Source organism: Hyaena hyaena, unplaced genomic scaffold (assembly GCF_003009895.1).
Source record: "Hyaena hyaena isolate Hyena2069 unplaced genomic scaffold, ASM300989v1 scaffold_2041, whole genome shotgun sequence".
NCBI lineage: Eukaryota > Metazoa > Chordata > Mammalia > Carnivora > Hyaenidae > Hyaena > Hyaena hyaena.
Window position 1 is genome coordinate 1 of NW_024082678.1, and position 13,099 is coordinate 13,099.

The 13,099-nt window shown below is 45.2% G+C and overlaps 1 pseudogene; it reads left to right on the top strand.

Moving 5' to 3' along the window:
• The first annotated feature begins 727 nt into the window (after nucleotides 1-727).
• On the top strand, nucleotides 728-12,304 carry LOC120227175 (annotated as a pseudogene).
• The last annotated feature ends 795 nt before the right edge of the window (nucleotides 12,305-13,099 follow it).

The following is a 13,099-nucleotide window of genomic DNA, read 5'->3' on the forward strand; positions in this document are numbered from 1 at the left end:
AAAAAAAAAAAAAAAAAAAAAAAAAAAAAAAAGAAAGTGTTCCTGTAACACTGCCCCTCTCATTTGCTTGCACTGAGTCAGGCTCTCACGAGTGAAAGACCAGAGGACATGTATGCTGCCGGCACAAAGCACCACAAACTGGGTGGCTTTAAAACCACAGAAACGCATTCTCTCCCAGGTCTGGGGCCACAAGTCCAGAATCAGGACTTGGTGGGGCCAGACTCCCTTCCAAGGGTTTAGGTTACAGTCTGGTGAATCAGGAATCCTAAATCACAGCAGCAACATCAACAATGTAGACTGTCCAAGCACTCGACAACAATTAGATAACATGAAATCTGCTTTTATGAAGACACAGATATCTCTTGAAAAAGCAGCAAAATATCGCAGGTAGTTGACGACATTTTCTCCTCTGATTTAAGGACTGCTTTTTGGGAGTCCTTCATTTGGCTTTTGGGACCCAACTGCCATGGAGCCTTTTAGACAGACCTGACTGAAATGATCCCAGGTCACCGTGATCTACCCCATGTTCAAGGTCCAGGAAGGGCATTTTGTTCAGGACCCATTCCAAAGGCAGAGACTCCCACTTGCTGTAGTTTTTTGTTCTGAATCTAACTCCTAATATGGTTGACCACATGGGTTTTCTTCTGTTAATAAACTTGGAGGAATTACCTAATTTTATTTAAAATGCTCAACAAAGTTCAGCGCTGCCTTCTTCATCAGGGCAGCCATGGGGACCCAGACGGTGGCTGGCGGTCACCCGCTGACCACGTCGGTTCGGTTCGGCCCTAGTTTGGGCAGCGGAAACCAGGCGAGGCGGGTCCTGCGGGTGTGAGGCCGCACCTACTGCTCTCTCGCCGAGCTGCCAGGTCCCTGGATCCGCCTCCCTTTCGGTTCTGCCAGAGTCCGGCTACATCCTTCTCCATCCCTGCCACGACCTCACCGCATCCCGCCCCATGCACCCCAGCTGCGCCAATCACCCCCGTCCCACCCCGCCCGAGCCTGGTCCGGTCCCGTAGTCCCTACATCAGCCACAAGGCCTCTCCTTCCAGCAGCCAGGTCACTGCGGTCACCTGCGCTTCGGGGAGGCGGAAAGCACGCGATTCGAGGACATGGGTCGCGCAGGTGCACGCGGCCCACAGACCCTGCGCCCACACGGACTGCGCGCGCCCCCGCCCGGCTGATCCCAGTTATTGGGCCAGAAGGCCACGCACGCACCAGGGAAGGGGTCGCTGTGCACACCCGCCTGACTGGCGCCTGTCCCTGGGTCAGGGGGCCCGTGCCCAGTGGATCCTGCACCAAAACTTCTGAACTTGAACTTTCTACGTTTGTTGATGCAGAAAATCAGATGATGACTTTCATAGGGGTAAGAGGAAAGGGAGGGTGACTGCAGTTTTTAACCGTGAGATTCATTTCTTTGAAGAATAAAACACTAAACACAAGATGGTGAACATGCCTCGTCTCCCCCCCCGCCCGCATCCCCCGTGTAAGTGCCAAGGCCTGAGTGTCGAGACCCAGCCATAGAGGGCGAGAGGCAGGTGTGCCCACCCAATGCCTAGTGCGCTGCGGGCCTGGAACTGCACCCCCGCGGGCCAGGCTGACCCTGCAGGAGCCAGTCAGCGGGCACTTTAAGTACCTGTCAGAGTCAAGGCTACTCCACGGCCTAAGTGGCCTCCAGCTGCCCTCCAGAGCCCTGGTGACCTCAGGCCACAGTTGCCTAACTGCAAACCCTGGGTTTATACATTAGACGTCAGCATAAGATAGATTTTGAAGAAAGTTATTTCCTTATATAAAATTAAAAAAATATTTTTTGAGTGCTGTTCCAAATGGCAAGGTTTCAAGGTGATTTTGGTGAGGTCACAACAGCCTTTTATGAGAGGTAGTGTTAGTCCTTTTCATCAGGCTTGACGTGGGGCCTCACGGTTTCCTTGTACAGACCTTGGTTCGGAGGCTGCAGCTGTGGGTGCAGCTCTGTCACCTGTCCCCTCTGTCACTTACTCATGAAGCTCCTTTCCTCACCAGTCACAGCATGGACAGCCCCTCTCTCACACGGTCACCATAAGGATGGGCAATCATTGGTGGCAGGGTTCCTCACACATGGCGCTTGTTAGAGTGAAGGCCGACTCCTGTCATGAATGATAACAGTCAGGCCCTTCTGGTCTGTGGTCAGCACCCTTACAGCAGTGCCTCCCCAGGTGTGCATGGTCCTTTGTTGTTTACCAAGTGTTCTGGAAAACCATTCTGTCGGAGGAGAAAACCACGGCGGGGAAGCACTAGACTCAGCAGCCTTTTCAGAATTACCATTGTGTTTGATCCATGTGTATCCAAGGCTTGTGAAGCCAGAGACATGATTCTACCTCCCCCTCAAATGCCTCATTTAGAATCACTGATTCTGGCTAACCACTGAGACCTAGGGGTGCTTGCCCATGGGACAGACCAGTGGGTCCAGTTCTGGGGAACAGGGATTGTTCACATTCGCCGGGTGCAGGCAGGTGTGGTTTGGGGTGGTGGGTCTAGCCTAGAGGCCCCGAACAGACAACGTACCAGACAAAGGAAAGCACGTCTACACCGGTGGATGCTGTGTGGTAGGGCCCGAGCCCGGTGGAGGCTGACAGTCCTTTCCTTCCAAACGTGCTCCGCGTGCACAAAGGGATGCAGCTGGGGAGGAGAACCAGAACCCCTGCTGCTATGGACTGATCTTCTAGGACTAATATGAAATCCAGCCACACAAAACCAGGGCTGGTGTGGCAGAGCCCCAGAAAGATGCCTTTTGGTCAGAAACTCAGATGGAAAATGTCTCTTAAAGGACTTTTTAAGAGTTATTTGCAAGTTTATATAATTTTTTCATTAAAAATTTTCTAAATTAACATATGATAAAGCTGACACTCCTAAGAGTGTTGACACCTGTGTGGTTTTCTGTAACTGTCACCATGATCAGAGCACAGAGCAGCTATGGCTCTGAAATATCCTGGCAAGCTTCCCCTTTGTAGTCAAGACTCTGGCCATCCCAGCCTCTGGCAAACAGGGATCTGTCCTCCTTCTGTGGGGACTCGTCTTTTCCAAGGTGTTACACAAATGGAATTGTGTGTGATGTGACCTCAGGAGGCGGGCTTCCTTGAGATCACTTGGGTGTAATGTCTTTGAGATTCATCCACGTTGTCGCTTTCTGGTGGTGTTCCAGTGCATAACTTTTGTTTTATATTCACCCAATGAAATATATTTGGGTTGTTTCCATTTTTTTGGTGGTTGTGAATAAAGCTTCTTTAAAATTTATGTAAAACAGTCAATTCATGTTTCTATTTATTTGCAACAAATATATGGCAAGTTATTCCTAGGTGTAAATAACTTTGAAACATTTTTGCCAGTCGGGTATTAGGTACAAAAATAAAAATGTCTAATCTGTAGTGAGTAGGCTTGCTAGCCCATTAACAGGGCTGGATTCAGGCACCTGTACCTTCTGCAGCTGTACGAGGCTCTATCCTTAGAAGGTCCCCTGCTTCTGTTAATGCTTTGCTGGAATTGTCCTGAAACTGTACACTGGGTCCCACAAATTATACTCAGTTTAATAAGCATAATAAAATGGAAATTTTTATATCTGATCCCCTTTCCCCCATCTCTTGGATGTCACAGTTGCTTTCTTTACCTTATTCACCCCAGTTAATAGAATATTCTGTTAAACAGGAGCAGACAGTCTTGAGATGAAAAGAAGGCTATAGCTGAGAATTTTAAGAACATGTTCCCTGGACCTGGCAGATAAGCTCTGGCTGTTGGTACTCTCAGTTTGTGTCTGGGTTACCAGTGAGTTTGGCCACACCTGACCTGTATAGATTGTTAAGATATGAGATGACTTCTCAGAACAAAGAATACCTGCAAAGCTGCCTTTCTCTTTAAATTTCACCTACCTCCTCCATCAGGATTGTTCATGGTGACAGTGTTGCATGATTTTCTAAATGATTATTTTATAGCTTTAAAAATCTTGAAAGCCTTTTTGTTGGAGCCCATTTTGACCAGGACTACTTGTCACTGGTAGTGTATTAGTTTCCTAAAACTGTCATAATAAATTACCACATGCTTTGTGGCTTCACACAACAGAAGTTTATTTTCTCACAGTTCTGGAGGCCAGATACCTAAAATAAAAATATCAGTGGTGTTGGTTCTTTCTGGAGGCTCAGAGGGAAACCTGTTCAACACTTCCCTTCTACCTTCTGGGCCACCAGGGGTCCTTGGCATTCCTGAGCCTGTTAGTGGATCACTCCAATCTCTGCCCCGACCTCTACATGGGCTTCTTCCCGGAGTGTCTGTGTGCTCTCTTCTGTCTGTATCTTCTCTTGTAAGGACACTGGTTTTTGTATTTAGGACCCACCCAGATAATCCAAAATGTTCTCCTCTCCAGATCCTTAATTCCATCAGCAAAGACCCTTTTTCCAAATATGACCATGTTCACAGGTTCCACTTGGAAATATCTTTTAGGGGCCATCATTTAACCCACTACAGATAGTATGTGCCTTTTGGTTAGGAAAATCCCTTAAGCTTCTGTGAGCGAAATAATTTCTGTCTTAAATCATGTTACCTGGTTGTGAAAAGTAAGGGAGAGGATTCATTTTCAGTAATACCAAATAAAAACTGTGCTGTCTAGGGGCTCCTGGGTAGCTTAGTCGGTTAAGCGTCGGCTTTCGCTTAGGTCATGATCTCACGGTTCGTGGGTTCGAGCCCCGCGTCGGGCTCTGTGCTGACTGCCAGCTCAGAGCCTGGAGCCTATTTCAGAGTCTGTATCTCCCTCTCTCTCTGACCTTCCCCTGCTCACACTGTCTCTCTCTCTCTCTCTCTCCTAGAAATAAAATAAAAATATTAAAAAAAAAACTGTGCTAATTAACAGTAGGTTTACAGCCTATTGGGAGTATGGATGAACCGCACCCACACCCCCCACAATGGAGTCCCAAACTCTTGAACACTTTACTTCCTGATTCTTCTTCCCCCCTCTTCGGTGCACAGGCTTAGTTTCCTGAGGTTTGCAATGAACATGCACCATAGAACAAAGGGAGGAGGTACTGAAAGTTGGAACATTTGTTCCAATCAGACTACTTTTTGCCTTAGGCGGGCATGGGTGACATCAGGTAAGGCTGTAACCTGTTGTACGCAGCCAATGAGGAACCACGAGAGGGACTCCATGCTAGTAGACAAATTGTCTGCTGTAGCTGCCCCAAGTGTGCTTGTCCATCAGACACCTGCTCGATGCAAAAAGGTTCATTAAGTCCTCACTTCACTGCTCTTGAGTCTTTCTCCACATTTGTCCTTTGATTGGGTTGGTGGGCTTATTTCTCATACTAGTCCTCTTGGTTGTGGCTGTGGTGAAGGATGGGGCCTGTACTCACTGGCACGCACTGGTTTACAGCTTGCTCCAGAGTACAAAACCTGACTAAAATTTCCAGGAAGTTTGCAAGCCATTTGTCCCACACAGCCATTATTAAAAATTAAATAATATAAATTTACAGTTAAATAAGTTATATGAAAACCAAAGTTGTATGCCCAACATACATGCCCAACATTTAACCAAAGTTAAAACTCATCACTTTCTAATTATTTACTACATTTAATTGTTCTGTGCTCTGAAGTTGTTCACATCTGTTGCACCTTCATGTGCTGCTGGCTATCTCTCCTCAATGCTAAGCACAGTCACATTGGTAGCTTGAAATCAGCTGTGACGGCAGTGTTCACAAGGTGGAAATCTACAAGTGCCTACCTCCTCCCTAAGAGCTAGTCGTTAAACATTTCTGAGCACGCTAGTGATCCTGGTAACCATGACAATGAGCTCCAGAAACTTCCAAGCAAGAATCCAACAAAAGTGTCCTGTACTATGAATGCTAGGAACCCCGGATGTTATGATTTCAGTGAGCAATTCCTTAAGTATGCATAACTAAATGCTATTTGCAATTTTTAACTGACATGTGACTTTACCTATTACTACACTTATAAGTCAAAAAAGATTGTTTGCCAGTCTACATATCTTTACTTTTGTTTTTGAAAATAATGTTATTGAACCTTAGATGAAAACATAAATATTTTCAAAAATACAAAGCTGATAGTTTGCAAACACTTGCAAATGTTTCGCTTGGGTCAGTTTAGGGATAATACAACAGAGATGCTCTCTGAAACTTGGAGTTGGCCAGGCTTTTAACTTTGTGTGATCTAATGGAATATTTTAGCTTGATTTACTTTTTCTTTTTCCTTTGTTTTGCACTGCCTTCCCAGGCATCAGCTGGAAGTGAATTAAATGGCCCCAGAGGCTAGCAAGAAGATTCTGAAGCTAGCAAGGTATGAGAATAAAATTGATTATCTGGAGGTGTTTGGATATGGAAGCAGCCCTCCTACATATTCATTTCTGGTTCAACCTAAGGTGTGTGGGAAGCTTGTGCAGGGTTTGATCCTACTGCCTATGAGGCTTCTGAATCAGGGATGAACAACTTAAAATCCATAAAAGAGAAATCATAACTAAAAGCCAGTGTGACTGAGGGGAAATACTTTTAAACAATATTAGAAACTATATCTTTAGACAGTGTCAAATAAAAAATAAATCCAGAAGGTAAGGAGAGACCTGATTTGAGGACTATGGCAGGTGGGGAAGGGGAGCCATGGCAATAGGGGTACCTGGGCACGGTATCTGCAGGTGTCTCAGAGGTCAGGCATAAAGAGCTGTTCTTTCATAGCAAGGAGTCAACAGGCTAGACAGCGCTCCTGTGGGGACTGGGTGAGCAGGTGGTGTGACTGGACACTGGGGCAGGAAGTCTTTGTGATCGGCTAGTTCTCAGGAGAGGCCGTTGGGGGTGGTGGTGGTAATGTTCTGCAGTCCAGTCTTCCTTAAGCCCCCAGTGCTTCCTTAAGCTCATGGTGGGCCAGAGTTCAGGGGTCCAGAGGAGGGAGGGAAGTCAGACTAAAGTTTGGTCAAGTCAGGCTAGTGGTCATTTGGTCCAGATTGGTCAGTGGGGACAAAGAGTTCAATGCACAATCATTATAAGACAAAGAACTAGAATGTGTCTGGTCTTGTCACAAATAGAGGGTCATCCATGCATCTTAGAGAAGTCATATGTGGAATAAGTTTATAATAAGGTGTTTTCTGAAATACAAAAGGGTGATTGATTGTAGTGATGTGGAGAACAAAGGCAAAAGAAATGTAGATACAGTTAAATCTCATTGTAACTTGCAGCCATTGACAAATATTTGATGCTGGCAGAGTAAGGCATTCCTCTGGGAACTCCCTACTGTCTTTTGTTAATACTTTGCTAGAGGGGCAAACAACCTTAGCTTCACAATAGCCAGGCTTCCAGGGTCCTGTAAGTCTTCTTTAAAGTATGAAAATTATTTGGAAACTTCTTTGTATTTACCTCCCCCCACTTCCAAGTATGTAATCAATTGCTCCTCGGGGCCTGGTGCAGCTCTTTCTGCCCAAGTGTCCAATCCCCATGCTTTAATAAAACCACATTTTTTATCACAATGAAAACATCTCAAAGATTTCTTTCTTGGCCGTTCACTCCTGAGCCCCCACATCAAATCATGTGTATGGTTGTGGGATTTTTTGACTATATTTTCTAGGAGTTCAGGGCTCAGGTGAAGTTAACATATTCTGCAGCTAACGCAGTTCGCTCCATATTTTCCATTAGACCTTGGCTCCAGTGATGTCTCTGTTTGAGAATCTGGATCTAATATTTTTGTTTTGTGTTCTATTAGCCTTTCATTAAAAAAAATGCTTCTGGGATTGTTTGGTGGCTGGAAGGAAAAGTTTTGCATGGGTCCAGGCTTGTAACTTGTGTCTTCACAAAGCATTTGTATTTGTATAGTCTCCACCCCAGGCCCGAATGCTTTCCTGCAAGATGAGAGACATGGCCAAGGTGTTTTTGTATCTGGAAGCTGCCACCATGACTGTGCTCCAAAGCCAGGGGCAGGGGGAGATTCCTTCCGGAGCCCCCACAGGGTAGGCCTTCCTGTGTTGACTCCTCTGTGTTTCTCCCTTACCCTCCCCCCTCTCCCTCCTATTGATGGCATCACTTTTTGTGTTGGGAAGCATTGGAGACAAATTATGTTCTCTATGCAGAATAAATGTCCCTGGACTGCCTGTCGTGGTGCTGCTCCATGGTGCTTGGTTCAGAAAGCACATAAGGGGCTCTTTGTGGTAGTAGAAATTTAATCATGAGCCCATCCTACTGTTGTGCCCGAATCGCGAGTCCCCAGTGACCTCCAAGAAGCCAGCACCGATGCCGGAACAAAAGGGTCTTTATTACAAGCTCGAGCAGGGGCTCATCTGCCTACCGACACAGCAGCAGCAGCAGGGGGAAGCCCCGAACAATAGTGAGCAGGGTTTTTAAGGGGTAAGGGATGGGGGTGTTACAGTACACATGTTGTACACCAATCATATTTGTATAGAACCCTTGGCAACAGCTTTGACCATTTAGTACCTGTGTCCGTTACTTTTGGCGGAGCCCAATTCTGGCCTTTTGAGACTCCTGTGAAAATGACCAGGGGCGCCTGGCTGGCTTAGTCGGTTAAGCATTCGACCTTCGCTTAGGTCATGATCTCACGGTTAGTGGGTTCGAGCCCTACGTCGGGCTCTGTGCTGACTGCCAGCTCAGAGCCTGAAGACTGTTTCAGAGTCTGTGACTCCCTCCCTATCTAACCCTCCCCTGCTCAAGCTCTCTCTCTCTCTTTCCTAGAAATAAATAAAACATTAAAAAAGAAAAAAAGGAAATGACCAATTATGAGGTGAGTTAGGCACGGGGGAGCAGCCCTTGTCTCAGGCCACAAGAATGTTTTTAACCTCCTCTGATTGGCTAATTGGAGAGTGGTTTCGGCCTTGAACAATCTGCGGTTTTTCCTGAGACTGCTGCTATGTGCAGCCCGAGGTTGCTTTTAATGGGGGTCTTAATTTTAAAGTGGCGTTATTTAGGCTCTTCACTACGTCTTTCAGTGTGTGCTGGTTAGTACGGCTGTACTGCTGGCCCCCTTACACGTGTAAGAACACTATACATGTACACATTTTGCACACGTTTGAAATGAAATAAGTAAATATTTGGGAGATGGGATGATGCTGTAAGAGAACACGACCTGAGGCACAGACTTGTATCTCAATGTCCACCCCCCCCCAGCCCCCACTCACTTCTTTAAGTCCTGAGCCTGTTGCTAAAACTGAGTGTCTTTCCACATCTGCAAAATGCAGGTGCTGAGCTGTGCTAAGGGCATTGTTGTGAGGGTTAAACTGGATGAATTTGTAAAAGAACACACACCAGCTACTGAACAAATGTTAGTCTCCTTCTCTAATTTACTGAAAGTCAGTAAATGCACCTAACTAGACACCCTGAGGGACCTACTTTCAGGGGTCTTAGAATCTAATTGGGAAATCCTATAGACACATATATGATATGTAAATGATCATCAGTTTACATTTTCAGAAGACCTATCCAGAACTTTGCAAACTTTTTATCACCACTTGAAATTAATCATGTGTTTTGAGCCTTGTGCTTATTCATAATTTAATCTTTGCTGGGTCTTTTCATCACTATCCCTTTTGCCCACTACCTTAGGTAGTTGGCCCCCTTGGCGTCAAAATTTTACTAATCATAAAAAGGTGACTTCCCTGCTTAACACTGTAGTAGGAGTCATTCCTGAAGCTGCATTGTATGCAAGGAATAGGTCCGTACACAGCCTTTGTCTTCCAGGCCCATCCTTCCCTCTCTGCACCTGCTGCTTTGCATGTCTCAGCTGCCCAGCACAGGCCAATTTCATTCCTAAGCAGCTGCCAAACACCAAGTCAGCCACAGGAACTCCCCTGCCTCCCTCCGCTTGGAGCAGGAAATTGTGGGTAAGAGAAAAGAAGCAGTGAGGAGCCTGGGAGGGGAGCCTTCTCTCTGAGGTCACCACAGATGAGCAGGCACAGGCAGGCATTGGACAGAGGCAAGGGATGGCTGGCTCTCCCCAGGCTGCATTAGGATCACAAGTCTGTGAATGTGGCCAGGTTCCTGCTCCGAGGTCTCTTTTGTCTTCAGGAAGCCACCGCACTGTCAGGCTCAATGAGGCAGTAACACAGCAGAGGAGGCTGTGCAAATGATTTTGTTTTGCAATTGGGCAAAGATTGCTGTGTCATGGCAACAAGAGTTGCCTGTGAATTTCTAGGCTCCATCTCTGAAAGCATTTTACTTTGGAGGCATGAAAAATGGGGTCAGAGCCTTCAAGAGGCAGCAGGAGAATTTTGCAGACCTATTTTGAATAGTGAGAGAGGAATTCAGTTACCATCTCATGACGCACAATAACCCTCACAAGGGCCATTCTTAGCTCAGCAAGTGGAGACTGTTCCATTTTAACAGTGTCCTTCAATGTATTATAACAGTTACTAACAGATTAACACTAGGCAAGTACAGGCAGTGGGAGAGACTCAGGGAACAGAGACTCATGGTAAAAAGCTTCTTTTGGTGTCTGCAAATAGGGATGACAATGATTAGCTCTGAAGTAATATTCAAGGGCTGATGGATTCTTAAAATGGAGCACAAAATTACAAATAGAAATTCTGTATAAGGTAGTCAGTGTATAGTGATCAGGTCACAAACATTGGTGATTAATTTATTTGGTTAGGTACAAACTAAAAATGGGAAGACTAAACAATTTCAAACCATGTGCTTTTAAAAACTTTTTAATTTGAAATGATCATAGATATTCACAGGAATTTGTAAAGCAATATTAGAAGGAGCTCTCATGTGTCCTTTACCTAGTTTCTCCCAATAGTAATGTCTTGGGTAATCACAGTATGACATCACAACTAGGAGATGGCATTGGACAACCTACTAAGACTATTCAGATATTACCAATTCTGCATGCACTTGTGTGTGCATATGCATAGCTCTGTGGAGTTTTATCACATCTGTAGATTTGTGTATCTATCACCACAATCAAAAAGTGGATCTTCTCCATCACTAGAAGACTCCTTGTTACTATCTCTTTATATACACAACCATCTCCTCTCCTCATTCCTAGCTCCTGGTAACCACCGATCTGTTTTACAACTGCATAGTTTTGTTATTTTAATAATGTTATATAAGTGGAACCATAAAGTGCATTTTGAAATTGGCTTCTTTTACTCAGCATAATTTCTTTGAGATCCATTCAAGTCGTTAGGTGTATCAATAGTTTTTATTGCTGGGTAGTATTCCATGGCGTGGATATACCAGTTTCTTTAGTCATTAATCTGTTGAAGAATATTTGAATCATTTCCACTTTGGGCTATCAAAGAGAACTACCGGCATGGTTAATTTTATGCATCAGTTTGGCTAGGCTATGGTTCCCAATTGTTTGATAAAACACCAGCCTAGATGCACACCCAGGCTAGCCCTGGCATCTGTTTCTTGTGTACTGTGCCAGCCTCCTTGTGTTTAGTCCCCATCCCAGTGGTCTTGGCAAGGACAAAATGGAAGACACCATGCCACAGGGATTGTCTTGCTTATCCAGGGTGTAGGGTGGTGGTCCCGGGACTTAGTCCATAGCTGTGGTTCCAGTGAGAGCTAGAAAATGTTCCAGACTCCCTACTTATGAATCCAAATACAAATCAGAAAAGGAACTTATAGAACATGCCCCCCAAAGCAGGACTGGTCTTTCTTCCACAATGTTTGAAGTATCCATACATTTGGTCTGTACAGCTGGTGTCTTTGATGCCTGTGTTCCTCCTGAGAGTGATGCTCACATGTCATCTCTTTCAAAAGGCTAACACAGACACCCGAGTGATGGAAAGATACTGTGGTGTCACTGTTGTCAAGCTGTGGGATAAAAGAATATGGTGCTAATTATAAAACAAAGGACTTCCCTGAAAAATCAAAGCTACCTGTACTGAGGCTCATCTTTGTCTAAACAATTCAGACCAAGACCGACTTCCTAGTTTGGTAACTGAAAACTGTTTCCTGGACATGGTCTGGGACATCAAATATAAGACTGTCCACTGGGACTTTGTAGAATCTTTAGAGCTACTGTGAGTGGTACAGGTTCACTGTTCAAGTCTGCTGAACCAGGATAACATGTACGGCCAGGTCATGGTCTGTGTGCACGCCTGGGAGACCTGCCCATCTGTGACTCATTTGGCCAGTTGATGTATGAGCAGGGTGTGGCCATGATACTTGATAAACCCCTGTGAGAACTGGATAATGCATTGCAAGATTGTCCCCTCATGGGCACCCTATAAGCAGCCCATCCTTAAGGCAGTGATGATCCTTTCCAGGTGAAATTGGGGGAAGACTAAAAAGAACCACAAGGAGAGGCCCATAAGCTTCAGCTAGCCTGATGGAAGAAATGGCTCCTGGGGTAAAGTACAGGTGATGAGGTGGCTGAGAGCTGAGAAGTGTCTGAGTCTGGGAGCTGGGAAGTCCATCTCCATCATGCTGCAGAAACAACGACCTTTCCTCTCCTGTCCTGGTTGGGGGTCTACAGCAGTATCGTCTTCAACACCTATGACTGATGGCAGGGCCCAGGTGGGTGTGTGATATGCACAGACATGGACCTACTTCTTGTTTTTTTAAGTTGCATGCCCAGCTTCTGAATGAGATGAAAGACAGTATGTTCCAGAGAACACCTGATATCAGGTTTTCCTGCAGCAGGGACTGTCAGGAGCAAACTGGCAGAATTTCTTTCTAATCACAGGGCAGAGATCAGAATTTGAAATAAAACACTATCAAGAGTGTTGGACAATTATAGTGATTTCTATAGATTTCTCCTGATTCAGACTGGAAATAAAAGCCTTCCAATGGCAGAAATTGAAGATGGGCTTACTGTGAGGGATGCAACTTCCAGAACATCTAGACTTGGGAAACATAATTCATTTTTGTGAAAAATGGATCATTTAAGATGTTTTCTCATCCACAGACTCACCGAATCAGCATTTGAATGTCATAGAATGTAAATCCAAAGAAATGATTTATTCTCTCAACAGAACAAAACCCCAGTCTATATGGCTATTTTAGATGTAATTAACACTGAAATCAGTAGACTTTTCGTAAAGCAGATTACCCTTCATAATGTAGGTGGGCTTCATTCAATCAGTTGAAGGTCTTAAGAGAAAAGACTGAGATCTTCCAAAGAG